Source organism: Lonchura striata, chromosome 7 (genome assembly GCF_050655825.1).
Source record: "Lonchura striata isolate lonStrDom1 chromosome 7, ASM5065582v1, whole genome shotgun sequence".
NCBI classification, from domain to species: Eukaryota; Metazoa; Chordata; class Aves; order Passeriformes; family Estrildidae; genus Lonchura; species Lonchura striata.
In genome coordinates this window covers 11007015-11023883 of record NC_140709.1, presented here as the reverse complement: position 1 = coordinate 11023883, position 16869 = coordinate 11007015, and positions in this window count along the sequence as shown.

Here is a 16869-nt window from a genome sequence, read left to right as displayed (position 1 = left end):
ATGTAGCATATTGCAGCCATGTTCGCTCTTGAACTGCAGTGTCCCCCTTTGAGACTTGGCAGTGCAATGGAGGGCCCTGCATTAGGGAAGAGTTGAAAGTCTCCCACAGAAAGCCCTCTCTCACCTTTTCACTGTTTGATTCAGTGAGGTAAGGTGGCTTCTTGCCCACACAAAGAGAAGAGTGGTGGAAGAAGTTCTGTGATGAAGGAGAATTTTTGGCCTAGGTTGAGAAGTAATATGTTAAACATGAATGTTCCTTGTATTTTATCATTGATAAACCGGGAAGAGGCTGGGCTGGATGTTCCTACAGTGTGTAACCTGTTTTTGTTAGAGAAAAAAGTTGGAAGAGATAGATACCTTTTTGTTTGCAGTACCTCAGCAAAGAGATTGTGGCATACTGCAAACCTTGCAGTAACAGAAAGCCAAGTGTCACATTAGGCTGCACTTCCTAACGGAGTGCGTTCTTCCCTTCACTAGGAGTGTCAGTACAGGAAAATGATTGCAGCACAGTGGGTTAGTGCACTGAGAGAAACCTTCTGCTTTGTAATTTCAATAATTAAAAACACTGTAATTTCTTCTACAAAACATCACATCCTTCCTTCAGCTTGGCCATCACAACATATAGTGATAGCATCTCAATTATAAAGCACAACGCAATAGCAAGCAAGAGCTTCATAGTGCCTTCTGAAGGCACGTGGTGCAGCCACACAGATGAGGGTGGTTGGAACAGACAGGGTCAGGTACTGTCAGCTATTGAGTCACAGGTATTAAGCAGTGCACTGTTATTCTACTGAGATAATCCAAACCACTTCCTTTATGTGTATGCAATGATATATTACTGATTCCTATTTTTTCATCAGAAAAACCTTTACTAGATTAAAACACATTTGGATATGTATAATCAAAATACAATCTCTCTCTCTCTCTCTATTTTAATTAGTGTAACATACACTGCAAAGTATATTGTATACTCAGTCTAGTCTAGTGGCCAAAAATATTCCATGAATTCTGGTCAACAACTATCAAGAATTCTATTCCTGCCAGATAAGCTGAAAATTATGACTCGCTGACTAAGTCAATATGTTACTCTGCTGCTATGCCATATGGCCCTGGATGCTGAGACACAACACAACCTCATCAAGTGACACCCAAAGTGGAGTAGTGGAACACTGGAGAGAGCAGGGTTTCCATTTTGAACGGCCCTCAAAAAACTAGAGAAGCAAGCTAGCTCATGAACTTCATGAGGTTCAACAAAGCCAAATGAAGTTGTGCACTGGAGTCACAAATGCCCCATGTGCCAGGCCAGCCTGAGGGCTGAGCAAACAGCCCCACAGCTGCAGTTTAGGGCTCACACAACAACAACAGCTGCTCACAGCCTGGAGAGAGTCCAGGAAAGGGCTGCAGAGGCAATAAGGGAACCACAACATCTGAGGTACAAAGGGAGGCACTGCCTTGCTTAGGCTGGCGACAAGAAGCCCAAGACAACAGAATGTAGCTACAGTCTTCCACTACCTTAATCCATTGGAGAAGACAGACATAGACATTTCTCATGGGTGCATGGCAAAAGAACAAAAGGCAACAGTCACAAGCTGCAACAAGGGAAATACTAATTGGGAAGGGAAAAAAATCATCTCACTGGGACTAGAGCATCACTGAAACAGGGGCCCAAAGGGGCTGCTCAGTCATCACCCTTGGAGATTTTCAAAACTTCTCAAGGCTTGGAGCAATTTGATCTGATTTTGAAGCTAGTCCTGCTTTGAGCAGAAGCTTGGAAGAGAGAACTCCAGATGTGCCTTCCAACCTAAAGTTCTCTATGAATGTGTCTCACAAAATGCAGTTCCATAAGATAGTACATATCCTTTCCACCAGCCATAAAAGGTGCTCAAGTCTTGTCAAGGGTCAGTTATTACAGCAGTGACCTATCTGAATCTTAGCTCTGATTCGATTTGGTATATAATCAGGTTAAGTGAAATCAGTTATTAGATTGCTTATGTATTATATTCGGATTATTGTAACATGAAACATACAAACCTTGACTCTGCTCTTCTTTTCTTCAAAAATGTGAGATTCAACAGTGGTAATGAAGGAAGAAAAGACAAAAGATAGAAACTGTTCTGCCCAGAACAATGAGTGGAACTGCTACATTTCATGTAAATATGATCGTGGATCTAAGATACAATAATTTCTACAGTCAACAGGCTCATAATATTCTTTCCTCATCAAAACGCATAGGGCTACTCCTACAAGTAAAGGGTTGTAGGCATGCAAATTAATTTGTAGTAAGATGGTTAAAGTTCTAAATCATGTATTAAATTACTTCTATTGTACAAGTTTGACTTCATTTTCCAAGCTAGTCACATGCAACAAAGATGCAGAAATGTAGGTATTCCAGCTGCAGAGTGATTAGCTGCCAGTGCCTTCTAAAACTAGATTTGTAAGTCAGATCATTGGAAAGATCAGTGGTTTGTTTCCTGGATGTCATGAGACCAGAGAGGTGGAATATTGGCAGAAGATTAGGTTTATTTTTGTGTATGTGTTTGAAATATTTAAACAGACTAGGACAGAAATCAACTTACAGGGTTATAAACTCTGATCCTGCAAAGCAAAAAAGTCATAAGCAAGCCCATCTCAGGTGTACTAGGACCACAAATATAGATTATCCTTGAACAGAGGCCCAAAGTCCCATTAAAGTTCGGGGAAGGGCAGTGATATTCAAGAGCTTGCTTAAAGATAGGCATGTGGATAATGGATCAATAGATAATGATAATGATAATCATTAAATGGATAATGATACCTGGTATTTTTACTTGTACATCCCTGAGTATAAAACAGGAAGCTTTCCAGCATATTTTTTAACATTGCAGGCATTTCTGTGTCTCCTTGTACATAGAACTTTATTGCTGGCACTTTTGATTTTGCCACAGAAGTAGCATTCCAATGTGAGTTGTCAGCCAGGGTCTGATTAAGCCAGAAAAATTAGCCACCAGTTTCTATAGGGGTCAGATTTGGCTATAAACATTTATTCTAATGAATAAATATATTTAGACCCTTAGGATGCTTTAGTTGAAATGTAGCAACTTCTGAACAGCCTGGTTGGGACCAATATATAAGCAGTCAGACTGAGATGCCAGTCAGTACCTTCACCTCCCTCAGGAGCTTTTTCCTTTATTGTTTGTAGGCTTACCTGTTAATGCTCATCACAATTACAGGCTCTGACTCAAGAGCTGTCATTAATCACTGCCTAAGAGCACTACATCAGGTAAGCAAACGCATCAGATGCTGAGCTGAAGCAGCAGTATTCACTTCAAACTGTCATTTGCTCCTGACATAGCAAGGGAAAAGATTATCCAGCCTAAGTACCAATAATTTTCCACTGCAAGATTTGAAATAAGCTTTGGAAATTGGTGCCACATTGCTACAAATGGTGGCACTGAGGGTTCATGAGGTGCAGTGGCCAGCACTGAAACACCATCGTCTACCTCACTGCATGACCTGCTTTACACCATCTTGTACCTACTCAGAGGTGATCAGTTGATAAGCCTGAATAACAGTGTTAGAACTTAGGTTCTCTCAGCTCCCAAGTTTGAAAGCTAGATCTGAACAATCACATCTTTTGACAGAGCCAGACACATTTTATGAGAGTTCAGATTCAATTTAATCCATATTTCCACCTTTGTTCCATCCCTAATTCTTCCTCTGCACAGCAAGAAGAAGCAAGGCAAGATGTTTGCATAGGTGTTCAAGTATTTAGCAATTCAAAATTCCATTTTCCAGGCAATCAACAAATGCAGCAGTTCTCAAACTCCAGTCTATTAAGACCACTGCTGCCAGAGTAGTAAAGCATCTGTCAGTCTGAGGGCTGTGTTGTTTTGCTGCTACTTGGAGCTCAGGTCAATTAATTTAAGATTTCCAAAAGCTTTTTCAGTTTGTTTTTTTATTTCCCTTTGTACAGGAGATTGTTGGTTTTGTTTTGTTTGAGGTTTGGGTTTTTTTGTTGGGTTTTTTTGGGGTTTTTTTTTTTTTTTTTGGTTGGTTTTGTTTTGTTTTGTTTTTTTTTTTTTTGACCAGCTAGACTCTGAAATCAGAATATTTCTTTGAGCTTTTTCTAAATCAGGTTTCTCTGGCAAAAATCCAGCTATGAGCAAACTTTCAGCCACTGCTGAAAACAAGAGGGCAACAAACAAGAGAAGAGAATCAACACACAGAGTGACCTGGAAAGAAAATTATATGTCTGCATGTAACAGAAAGAAAGTCCCCAGTAATAAGTGTAAATTCCTAACACTTCTGCCAAGAGAATGCTGAATGACAGGGTGCAGCAAAGCAGATGCACACCTCCTGTTGAAGGAAGCTCAGTTTCATATTGTTGCCAATAGTCACTCTTATTTTGCTTAACTATTTTTATGACAACTCCAGTGTATGTTAGAAAGTATTGAGAAAAAGGTTGTGACACTGGAAAGAAAAACAGAATCCATGAAAGATCTGAGGTACAGATTGTGATGATACAGTATTTGAAAAATCAGTAAATTCATGCATTCCTGTTCATATTTGCCATGTAGTTTCAGCAAGAGATAATATTCTTCCCACACAATGTTCAAACTGTTCATTAGTGGATCTTGCAGCAACTGCTGTTTTGCAGCCAAGGAATGACTGCACTTTAGTGGCAGGCAAAGGATCCCAATAGCTCCCAAAGTGCTGGGGCATTTTGCTATGTGGAGTTTAAAGTATATAAAGAAATATGTTTAATTTATTATCTTTTACACAGATGCATGCTTTACGGGAAAAGCTTGATACAACTAATGCAAATTTCACTTTAAGACTCACACAGGAATTTTTTAAGGTCAATTTGTAGTCTGTATATTTCAAAGAACCCCTTATTACTGCCAAACAGCGAATGGCAGCAGAACAGCTGGTATGAATGGCACCCTTCTCCCCATATTCCCATGTTATAACTTTTCTAGACTGATAGGTGAGTTGCCAAAGGATTCCATGTTCTGCTTATTGTTTGCTGTGCTGATACACTGGCACATGCAGAGGTTATTTTTCATGTGTCTTCAGAAATGTTACAAGACCAGATTGGTTTTGTAAGTAGAAGAGATTACCTAAGTGATGGAGGATTCCTGTCTCCTATGCATACAAAAATAAAAAGGGAGGGCAGGAGAGAGAGAACAAAGCATTGTGTACCAGATAAAGGAGCAGGAAACCTAAATTAATTTGTGAAAGCAATAACATTTTTGTCAGTTATTCCTCCTTACTGAAAGATGGAACCTCACTGACTGAAGGATGCTCAGGTCAGCTTTCAATTGCCAGCAGATAAATTGGCATAGGGCTTACAAAATCCAAAATCACGTCCCTTTCACTTCCTCTGTTGTTTACCAGGACTGCACTCAGCCTAGAGTATAGGAATTGTCATAAATTATCAATTTAGCAATCTGTTCAGATCAGAATCCTCTCTAATTGTAGTCTAAGAGGGCAGTGACATAATTTGGTACTTTTTTCCCTGCTTTAAATCTCCAGTTAATCTCTTGAGAGATTCGCTACTTCTCTGGAGCACATGCTTTAAAATCTCTCTGAAATCTGACATAAATAATGCCAAAGCTGGGCAATCTTGCTATAACATAACTGACCAAACCCTCTTCAATCTTTTTAAGGTATTGGCATCAGTAGCTTCCTGTGACAGTATGTTCTGTGCTCAGCAAAAGTGCTTATTTTTATCAGATGCTTCCTTTTGTGGAATTCTCTGCTGTTTAATTTAATTTCTCACTCAGTTATGCAGTAGCTTCCAGCCCATTGCCAGGGCCCTGAGTGCACTCTTAAACCTGGGTGCCCTGATCAGCCCTGGAGCCCTCAGTTCCTGCCCATGAGGAGGCAACAGCACTGGTCTCCAACTCCCCACATCTCTATCCATGGGTTCTATTGAGCTGATCCCTGTGCCTAGGGAGCTACTCCATGCCTGGAGCTTGAGCTGCCCTGCATCCCCCACTGCTCTGATCCCTGGAAAGGGATGTCCTGCCACCTCCAGAACCCAGAGAGCTGCAAGTTCTTATGGCTCCCCAACACATGCTCCCTGCGAATCATCACAAAATTTCTCTTTTCCTTCCCCTCCCCAAATATTTGTAATGAATTCACAGAGAAGCCTACTATGAGTAAGAGCTGGGCCCCGCCAGCTGGCAGCTCCCTCTGCTGCCTGCTGCCCTGAGAGGGACATTCCCTGTGGCCACTCTGCCAAGCAGGGCCAGTGCCCTCAGCACCTCTGGGCTCCAGGGGCTCCCTTCAGACCTTCAGCAGCACTTCCCCGAAACCATTCCTTCCCTTCACAAGTGATGAAAATGCCTCTGGATTAGGCAAGCAGTTACAGGGACCTGATGGCCACCCAGAACCTCCTGCCACACTCAGGAGGCACAGTCCAAAGCTTCAACTGAAAACCCAGGAAGCCATTTCATAGGTTCTCTAAATCAGTTATAAATGAGCATGTGGAGCTCTGAACACCATGATCTGCCATCACCCCAAAGATGACAGATGCCATGCCTCCAGCCTTACCTCCTCCTGGGTGCCATCGGAGAGCTCCTGAGCTGGCAGCAGGACCCGGCTCCCTGCACACCCGGCATCATCAGGGCACCACAGCAGCGCTGAGGGAAGGGGATGCCGGGCATGGCGGTGATGGGAGCAGCACCAGGGCTGTCAGGGAGCAGCACCAGGGCTGTGAGGGGAGCAGCACCAGGGCTGTCAGGGAGCAGCACCAGGGCTCTGAGGGGAGCAGCACCAGGGCTCTGAGGGGAGCAGCACCAGGGCTGTGAAAAGAGCAGCACCAGGGCTCTGAGGGGAGCAGCACCAGGGCTGTGAGGGGAGCAGCACCAGGGCTCTGAGGGGAGCAGCACCAGGGCTGTGAAAAGAGCAGCACCAGGGCTCTGAGGGGAGCAGCACCAGGGCTGTGAGGGGAGCAGCACCAGGGCTGTGAGGGGAGCAGCACCAGGGCTGTCAGGGGAGCAGCACCAGGGCTGTGATGGGAGCAGCACCAGGGCTCTGAGGGGAGCAGCACCAGGGCTGTGAGGGGAGCAGCACCAGGGCTCTGAGGGGAGCAGCACCAGGGCTGTCAGGGAGCAGCACCAGGGCTGTGAGGGGAGCAGCACCAGGGCTGTGAAAAGAGCACCACCAGGGCTCTGAGGGGAGCAGCACCAGGGCTGTGAGGGGAGCAGCACCAGGGCTGTGAGGGGAGCAGCACCAGGGCTGTCAGGGGAGCAGCACCAGGGCTGTGATGGGAGCAGCACCAGGGCTGTGAGGGGAGCAGCACCAGGGCTCTGAGGGGAGCAGCACCAGGGCTGTCAGGGAGCAGCACCAGGGCTGTCAGGGGAGCAGCACCAGGGCTCTGAGGGGAGCAGCACCAGGGTCTTGGCTGGACAGTGCTGCCCCTCAGGTGACTCCTCCTGAGGGGCGACTCCTCTTGCTGTGAGGCATCTCCAGCCAGGTCTACTCATCCTGTCTGTGGGCCAGAACAGACAACAGTATCTCTACATCCACCCCTTCAACATTTAGTAATTTAGCCATGTGTTGGCTGTGATGCCTGAGGACCTGGGAGAATGCTGGGATTGTCCTTCATGTAGAAGAGGCGCACGGCTTTTGCTCTCCAAAGCCCAGGTATGGTCTCAAATGGCAGCACATCACATCTTCACTGAAAGTTTATGTGGGGCAGAATGGTAAAAATTGATTTATTTTATTCAGTGAACAGACCCACAGAGAGGGGGAGATTTTCATGTCACAAGATGTGTGAATCCAGCCCTTCCCAATCATCACTACAGCCATAGCTATAAGCTCATCCTTAGTCTTTGGCAACAGCTCTTTAGCTAAATGTGTTGTCTCTGGTCTAATCCACTACATTGTGCTCTGTGCCGAGGTTGTCAGCTCATTGTAACAACTCTGGTTCAAGTTTTGTTCTCTTTTCAAATAACAGTGAAACAAATTAATCTGTGAGCTATGGATTAATAGCTGGCATGGATTTGGGCCAAAGTACTTGAATGCATTAATGAAATTTCACTTCATCCCTGGTGTCTTTTCCTCAAGAATAATTTAAATTTTCAGTTCAATTCTTTCATCTCAGTTGTGTTTCACTTACTTGTAAATACACATAATACATCCTGATTTTGTTTGCATGTTGTTTGTCTTTCTCGAGAAAATAGATAAATAATTAATTGGTGAATAAGAGGCAAACTGGTGTTGGAGTTATGCCAGATCTAACCTTGGGTCTTGTCTGTTTCCTTATTGTCTTTGAGGGAAAGAGAAATGAAACAAAGAAACAAGAACATTTAAAGTATGTGATAAATTACTAGCTGTAAAGAAGGGCATTAAGGAAAACTTCCTTTCCAAGAGCATCTTTGGTTTATTTGATACAGTACTGTTGTCAGGTGTATTTGGGTTGTTTTGAATGGAGAATGATAAACAAATATTGTTTGTATGATAATTAAATGCATCTGACTACAACTACCAGTCAGGATCAAGTTCAGAAATTTCAGCAGCAGAAGCACAAATTCCTAAACTAAAGGAGGAACTCCTTCATCTAGAAATGAGTAACAGGCTATTACAGTCTCTGCAGCCAGCTGTAGAAAGGAAACATTCAGTACACTGCAATTATGCCATGCATCATAACCTCTACAGTTATGTGCAGAGTAAATGTAGATTGATCATTATTAACTTCCAATTTTTCCGAAGGATCAGCCTAAGTACCTCACTCAAAAGAAAATAAACTCATTAGAAGATGTTGAAATATGAAAAAAAAAAAACCTCCAGGTTTCTTTTTTCCCTTAAGTAGGTCTCCTCTACTGTGTCATTGTGGATCCTTGGTTAGTGCTGCCTGGAAAATGGGCAGTTAAGGAGACCTTCAGGCTATACAGAATAGCCTGAAATGGCAGGAAAAAAAGATATTTTGATTCCTAAACATAGCTAACTGCTCTGCCTCCTGGGAACTGTAGTCCAGGTATTGCAAAATTATGTTTTTCATTGTAGGTTAGGTTCCCTGTAATAAATAAGTAGATCAACATGCCCTCCTCTTCCACTTTATTTATACAGGGAAATGGTGCATCACAGCAGTCCACAACACAACAAAGGGATAACACAGCCTAAAAAGAACAGTGTAAGGCAATCAAAGTAAATATATGAAAGACATAGTAATGTTACAAAATTGTAATAGTAGGGTTATTATCACTGCTTCAGCTGCATTTTTCTGCAGAGAACAAGCACCATTGACCAGAAGCATTTTTAATTAAAACAGTTCTATCAAAAGCTCAGCTCTTCACCTAAACCAGACTAGAACTGTACAGTTTTTGGTCAGATTTCCTGTTGACAAATTGAACAGACACTGCTGCTGCCTGCTTGTTTCTCAGCCCCCTGTGAATCAGATTAAATGACAGGGGCTGCTCCCTCCAATTCTCATACATGAATTGCAGTGCTGAGATGCCTTTATGATCATGATCATGCCTTCTAGCAGAGATTGCTTGCTCCAAAACCTTAATGGAAACAACTCTCTTAGAGAGAAAATAAGCAATTTTTTCCTCAGAAAAAGTCTGTAGGAGAAAACAGCCTTCTCTAGATTCTGGCACAGTATGTCATCATTTAGCAGACATACAGAAAAAGGCATGCCTGACTCTTTTCTGACACATAAATCCCATCTTCAATAGGCATTCTGAAGGGAGTGGGGCTTTGCAGGGGGCTGTTTTTTTCTGGAGAATTCAGTGGAACCCAGTATATTGTGTTAGCTGTCCCAGAAACTGGCATTTTACTGAAAATGAAGCAACAACAATGAATCAAATCTACTCGAAATGGCAATGTGCTAGGAAAAATAAATGTAATCCAGTAATGATAATGTTAGCCTGTAGTTTTACAGACTTCAGTGTCCTGGTATACCACAGATTTCCTACATCCATCTTTTAAACCTGTAACTTCTTAGGGATTAGCACCTTCTGATGCTGGTTTTATCAATAACAGAAACACTTTCAAATTGTTCTTGGTCTAAAATTAGAATGTACAATAGTCTTTTTATAAGTTTAGATTAGTGCAATGGTCTTAGATTGTAGATTCCTGAATCACTATTTTTTGTTGGGTTGTTTTTGTTTTTTGTTGTTTTTTTTTTTTTTAGTTTGATAGGATGAATTACTCTAAAGTGTGTTCAGGTCCAGTTTAAAAAATTTAGACACTATTCGGGGTTTTGAATGCAGGGATCTCAGCGTGCTTAATGTCCCAGCAACAAGACCTGATATCCTGGATGATACCCTTACTTTAAAAAAAGCTAAAAACAGAAAGATACAGAAGAAATAGATAGAAGAGAAAAAAGATCCAGTAGAAAGGGCCACAGGACAGGCACTGATCTCTCCTCTCTGGTGATTGGTGACAGGAACTGAGGATATGGCAGGAAACTGTGTCCAGGAAGATTTTGGTTGGATGTCACAAAAAAGTTCTTCACCTGGAAGGTGACTGGGCACTGGAACAGCTCCCCAGGGCAGTGGTGACAGCACCAATCCTGGCAGAGCTCAAGAAGTGATTGGACAATGTTCTCAGGGGCATGGTGTGACTCTTGGGATGTCCTGTGTAGGGCCAGAAGTTGAATTTGATAATCCTTGTAGGTCCTTTCAGCTCAGGATACTCCATGATCCAATGATTCAGTGAGCAGGAACTCAGTGCTTGTTTGGGTTTAGGCCAAAGCTGGCAAAAGTCATGAGTCACCAAGGGCTTCCTCCAGACCTGCTCTGCTCCAGCAGTGTCCTGGTGTAATTCAGCACACAGGTGATGCAGGAAGTAGTCATTAAAAAATGTCTCACTTTCCTTTCAGTACCCTCTTAATTCTTCTTCAGTCTTGTTTTTTTAATGGCCCTTCTGAAGGTTTGAATAGCTGATCCCTCTATTAGAAGAAAACAGATGTGAGGTTAATGCAGCACATTCCTTTCTAGTTGTGTTTCCCTTTTCCTTACCACAAATGATTTTAGCAGTACAATTAGGCTTTTCTGTTTGGATTAGTCCAAGCCTTTTCCTGCTTTTTATAGAAAAATCATTGTTACCTTAAGCAACTTAGCATATTGGGCGTATGAAATAGTCACAATCATCTTTTTAATCTATATTTGTATAGCAACTAATGAAATAGGGCCATGCTCCATGCTGATGTCTCTGCAGAGCTATAACAATGTAAATAATTAATAATAACTGTTGTTCAACACTTAAATAGGAGTCTGCTGTTTGTAAACAAAGAACATTTATTTTCCCCTGCATTTCTTATTGCATAAACCATAAAATTACTCCAAAGGAAGGAAGCTATCTTACTCATACACTTGGTGAAATTCCTCAGAACTCCACAACACGTCAAAAGTGAAAAGTCAAAAGGATTTTAAAAATTATTTTATTTTTTTTTACTAGCAGTGTGGGCAAATAAGTGTGATGTTTATGTTAACAAATTTGTCTGTCAAAATGCAATTATAAATCAAATAGGCCTTGTGGTAGTATCGTCAACATGATAAGAGAAAAACAATGAACAGATTTGAAAATAAGGATATGTAAAAGGGCATCTTCCTACAGTACGTAAATCCAATTACAAAAGCAGAACTGTATCAGAAGTCAGCTGTGCTTTTTACACAAAACATGTCTTAAGAAAGGAACATGAATTGACAATGCAGGAAAATTAAGTTATTTTGTTGAGTCTCAATATGTATCTTGCATGCATTGTCGTATTTAAGTATTAACGGGAAAAAGCCAAAAGGTTTTGATTAGAGCTGTGGGTTTGTAATTCCAGAAGATTTGTGAATCATGATTTTCCATTGCATAAGGCATATCATCCCTCTTGCGGTACAAACACTGAGTGTTTTGATTCATGTCATCCAAATATATCTATGTTCTTTATCACAGAATTACATTATATCTATGTGCCAATTAAAGAAAAGGTCCTTGCCCTTAAAATCCTCCTGTAAGTACACAATATTAAAAACAAGTTCCTTCCCACTTAAAAGTTTCGCATTTATGCATACATAACCAATCAGATACTAATGTGACAGGGAAAGGCACAAACTCAAGGTAAGGAAGGTGGAGGATAAGGTGGTAAGGAGGAATTCATAGATGACACTGAGTTGAATATCTCCATTTCTGTCTTTTTCTGACCATGTCAAGACTGAATCAAGAGGAAAAGGAAAATAAATATTACTATTACTACTTGCAACACACCAGTGTGAAGGTCTAATCAGATGAGAATGCTATGGTGCAAGATGTTATCTAGAGAAAAGGCATGTCTTCCAAAGACATGACAGCAGAATAAAAGTGCTTATACCTTAGAGCTCTTGTCTTGAATGCTGCTAGAAGAACGTAAGTGTTTTGTAATTCTTCATTTAGGCAAATTCACTGAATCCCTCATTGCTCATGCTCTCCTCAGAGCAAGCTTTAAGCATAACCTACTCAAGAAAATACTTGGTGTCCCTTTTCCCTTTACTTCTGGAGACTTTGCATACCTAGTCCATCAAACCCTCACCTACACAGAGGAGCTTCAGCCCAGCTGCAGTGACAGTAACTCCCTGGTACTTACAGCACTAAAGTACATGGAGCCCTTTCCCATGGGGCTCAGAAGCCATATGCAAAGTGAGATAAAAGCTTACACATGGGAATTCACAGAGGAATGGATCTTTTGCCAGTGACAGGCAGAAGCTTTTGGGTACTTGGCCTCTTAAGGAGTATTTTGACTGTGAACAGTGTGTCCAGCTGACTGACCATAGGGCCTGAAAATCTGGCAACAGGATTGGCCCAGGAATTTGACAAAAATGAGTAATGTAGTTATCTTTTCACTAACACAGTAAGACTCCATTTCTAATGGTGAGTAGTAGTACCTTGCACTTTCTGTCTTTCCACAGTAACATCACAGACATATGTCCTGTCATTGTCTCCCCTGTGAGATGCCCAGATGTACTGCTTTCATAAACTTGGAGAACTATGGTGCACTTCAAATCTGCAGCATTTTTCACTGTCAGCCTGTATTTCTCAGATCCCATTCACTGCATTGCCTTGCAGTTTTAGTGCTACCCTTTGCTGCTTGTCATTGACAAGAGCCTTCAGCAGGTGCTCACTTTTCCAGCTAGGTAACTGACAAAAGTGAAAAATCCCTGCCCCTTTCAGCTAAGTTCCTTCTGCAGCATGTGTGGGGATATAAGCTTGAGGTGACCCCAGCAGCCTCAGCTAAGCCTTATTCTATTGTTTTATACTAGTTCAGCTGGACAATGCCTTTGTGGAGACTCGGTGCTGTCCTCCTCTTATATTTCACAGACTTCAGTGGCTGTTTTATGATGATGCTATCCTTTCTCTTATTGTTTTTATGTATATTGCTTTTTTTTCTGAGTCACTGCCAAGACACGACTTGTTTAAAAAATAAACCAAAGCCAGATCCTGGTTTATGTCACCCTAATAACCTCAACTCCGTGGTTTTGTCTCTAGGGTGTACAGTTCATGACATCAAGACACTTAATAAAATTGAACTGGGTTTGATGGCTCATGGATTTTGCTCCAAAACCCCTAAAATTAACAACTTTCCACTGACTAAAATTGTCTTCAGATTCATACTTTGAGTTATCTGGGAGTCACTTGGTAAGGTCTTATAGTTCCTGTGGAAAGAAAAATGCATTAGGTCTTGTAGCAGATTTCACCAGCAGTTTTCCAAACACTTTGCTTGCAAGGAAAAGTATCATTATCTCAGTTTTATAGGTCCTTAACACATTTTTGCATAGGTTTGACAGAATGTTTTTGAACATATTCTTGTCTTGTCACTGCTCGTTTCCTCTAAAACGGTTTTCTTAGATAAACAGGCATCTGTTAATATTTGACCATACTTTTTTCCCCACAATCCCTTTTCTTTTTCAGTGTACAGGGTAGAGCGTGCTCAGTAGGTGCATAGGTTTTCATATTTTAACTTCCATGATCCATGTGTGCCTCTTGCCTCCCTCCTTGTATGCTTCTCAGACTTCCCTTTGATGCGAGCTATACCTCTGTATTTTTTTTATAATTTAAGAGCTCAAGAGCTTCATGCCTGTGATAAGTTTGTCTTTCCATTATATAGTAGAACAAAACAGGATGTCTTTCTACTTCATAGATAGGGAATATATGGTTGAGTTTCCTATTTTGAGTGTACAGTTTAGCAGTCAAAGATCTATTTCAGAATAGTCAGCTGTACAGAGCATTAAGTACTCATCACACTGCTCCTATTCAATTCAGTTTCTCTTACGAGTCCTCAGCATTTCTGCAAATCTGTTCAGATACCAAGCTGGATACTCAGAAACAGAGATATGAACATTTAGAGATAATGTGGGGAAATTTTCATTTAAGCAATTTGCCCAATGTTACAGAGGTCACATTGCATTAACGATAAGACCATCTTTTTCCTTTCAGTTATCTCCTGTCTTTAATTATACGTCTCCCAACTATTGCAACAAACAGCTTAGGCAATCTGTGAGGAAAAAATAATTGTGTCATTAAAAACTCCATTCCACAAACTGCATTCAAGGGAGGCTACTATGATTTTTCAAGCATTCTTTATCTAGCATCTCCTGACTTTTTGAGTGAGTGACTTTGTTCCCTCTGAACAGAGTTTTGTGTGCATGTGATCTTCTTCATTTAAAAAAAAAAAAAAAAAGCAATCCAAACAAAAAAAAAAAATCCATTTTGAAGGTGATGTTCTATCTTTGACAGCAGTAAAATTCCACATCACCATCCTGGTTGTTGAGACACCAGAATTAACTCATAGAAATAGAAAATTGCCATCTGTACATAAGAGTGTGTTGAGGCACATGCTGACTGAGAGCAGAAATCTGGGAATCTAATGGCTTTAGGGGAGGGTGTGTCTACAGATTCTGCTGTCCTGCTAGCACCTGTCTTGTTACCTTACATTTCATCCACCAGTTTTGAAAATTCAGTTGTGTTTTCCTCACTCAATCCATGACTCAGTCATAGACTCTGTTCCCAATCTTCATGCAATCACAGACTCCTCATCCACTCATAAGTTTTGCCCACCATCCCTTCCTGCACCTCTACAGTCTCTCTTAGAGCTGCCCTTCACACTGATTCCTGAGCATGTTTCCTTGCTTATCCTGATCTCCTACAGACTGATGTGAGTTCTGATCTAATTCTGTGAATACTTTTCAGCCTGTGAGCTCCCAAGAGGCCAAAACCAAAGTCAGATCAGGTACATGCATAGTTCAAGAGAAGAAAATGAGAAAAAAAAAATTACACACTTACTGACAATTGCCACAGCTTTGTGACAGGCAACAGTCAACATTCTTTGAAACAGAATTCAGATCTCCTAACTTCTGTTCTTGGCCTGAAAAACAATCTTGAGCTTATAAGATCTATGTTAAATGATTTATTAATTGCTGCAGTCGAAGCAAGAGGGTAGACTGTGTATTATTCTGACACTGAGCTCCTTCCATTCCCACTGACTACTGCAGGCTCTTACCCCATATCCAAGGGGAGACCCAGGTGCACACCAGGCTGCTCCATGCACAGGAAATCTCGAGGCAGAGAACACTTGGGAGCCATGGTGCTCTCTACAAAGTGTTGGCCTGATGCCCAGAGGAGTTGAAGCACAGGACATGACATGAAACCCATCAATAGGCAAATACAGTGACAGTCTCAGTCACAGTGATAAGGTTGTGCTATGTGCAACTAGCTTAAAAACCAGGAGCAAATCAGTATCCTGCACAGTCAATTTCACAGATAATTAACCTTTTTTTTCCCTCACTCCTCTCTACTTCTGTTTTACTCTTCCACTATTACTCTTCTCTGCCTTTTTTCCCTTGGCACTCTTCCTTTTACCCTTTTTGTTTTTTCCTTTATCTTTCTGCTTCTTTTGTTTCTCTGTTGATTCTCAGCTGGTTTTCCTCCTTTTTTTTACTGGCTTTTCTGCCTGACAGCCAGGGATTGAGCCAAAGTCTGCTGAAGTCAATCCATTACATTCAAAGAGTTTAGGATCAAGGTCTTATCCCTGCTTGCTTCTCTGCTTTTTCTACAATCTCTTTTCCTATGCAGCATTCTCTGTGGTGTTTTCCTTCTAAAAGATGGGTTACTGCAATATGCAGGGAAGGAAGAAGGTTTATAGAGAAAATCCTAAGGACCTAGTAAATTCCTTACAGGATTGCTAAATTGCTACTCTGAGTGCACAGCTGCAGAAAGCCAAGGGATTTGATCATAAGATTAGAGGAGTTTTTCATGCTTGCTTCATCACAGCACAAATTCTTTCATATGTCTCTGAGTAGTGGTCTTTGCAAAGACAAGGTCTTCCAGGAGGGAAATCCCTCATTAAACTTTGCCATATTACATGTTGTAGCTGCTGACTGCCTAGTCATGCACTTAATTTAGTCAGCTGATCTTAAGCTCAAACAGGCAGTAATCACACAAACTAATTCCAGGAAACCTGAAAATGGAGGGGAAACCCCAATATTGACTGGATATTTACTAATATAAAATCATCCACGCAAGGCATCTCTAATACATGCCATGTATATGTGTGCATATTGTGTGTACACATGTGTAAAAAAAGTAGATACAAAGTTGTCTATGTATGGAGAGGTAAAAGTATTGAATATGTATCTATTGGATATTGGTTATATTATCATAGTCTAGATGTATGAAAAGTATTTTAGTAGACCATAGTCTGCAGTAAATATGTGCTGATGGTTGAATGTTATACATTTTTGTACATAATATGAAGACAGATGCACAGCTACAGTCAATAGATACAGCTCCACTAAATACGAGGCCAGTAGTGCAAACATTGTTTTACATCAAACAGTATTTTGCTTGTATTTTTATAGTCCTGTCTTTATATTTGGTCCTTCATTTGGATTAATATTCTGTGCACCCAGAGCAGAG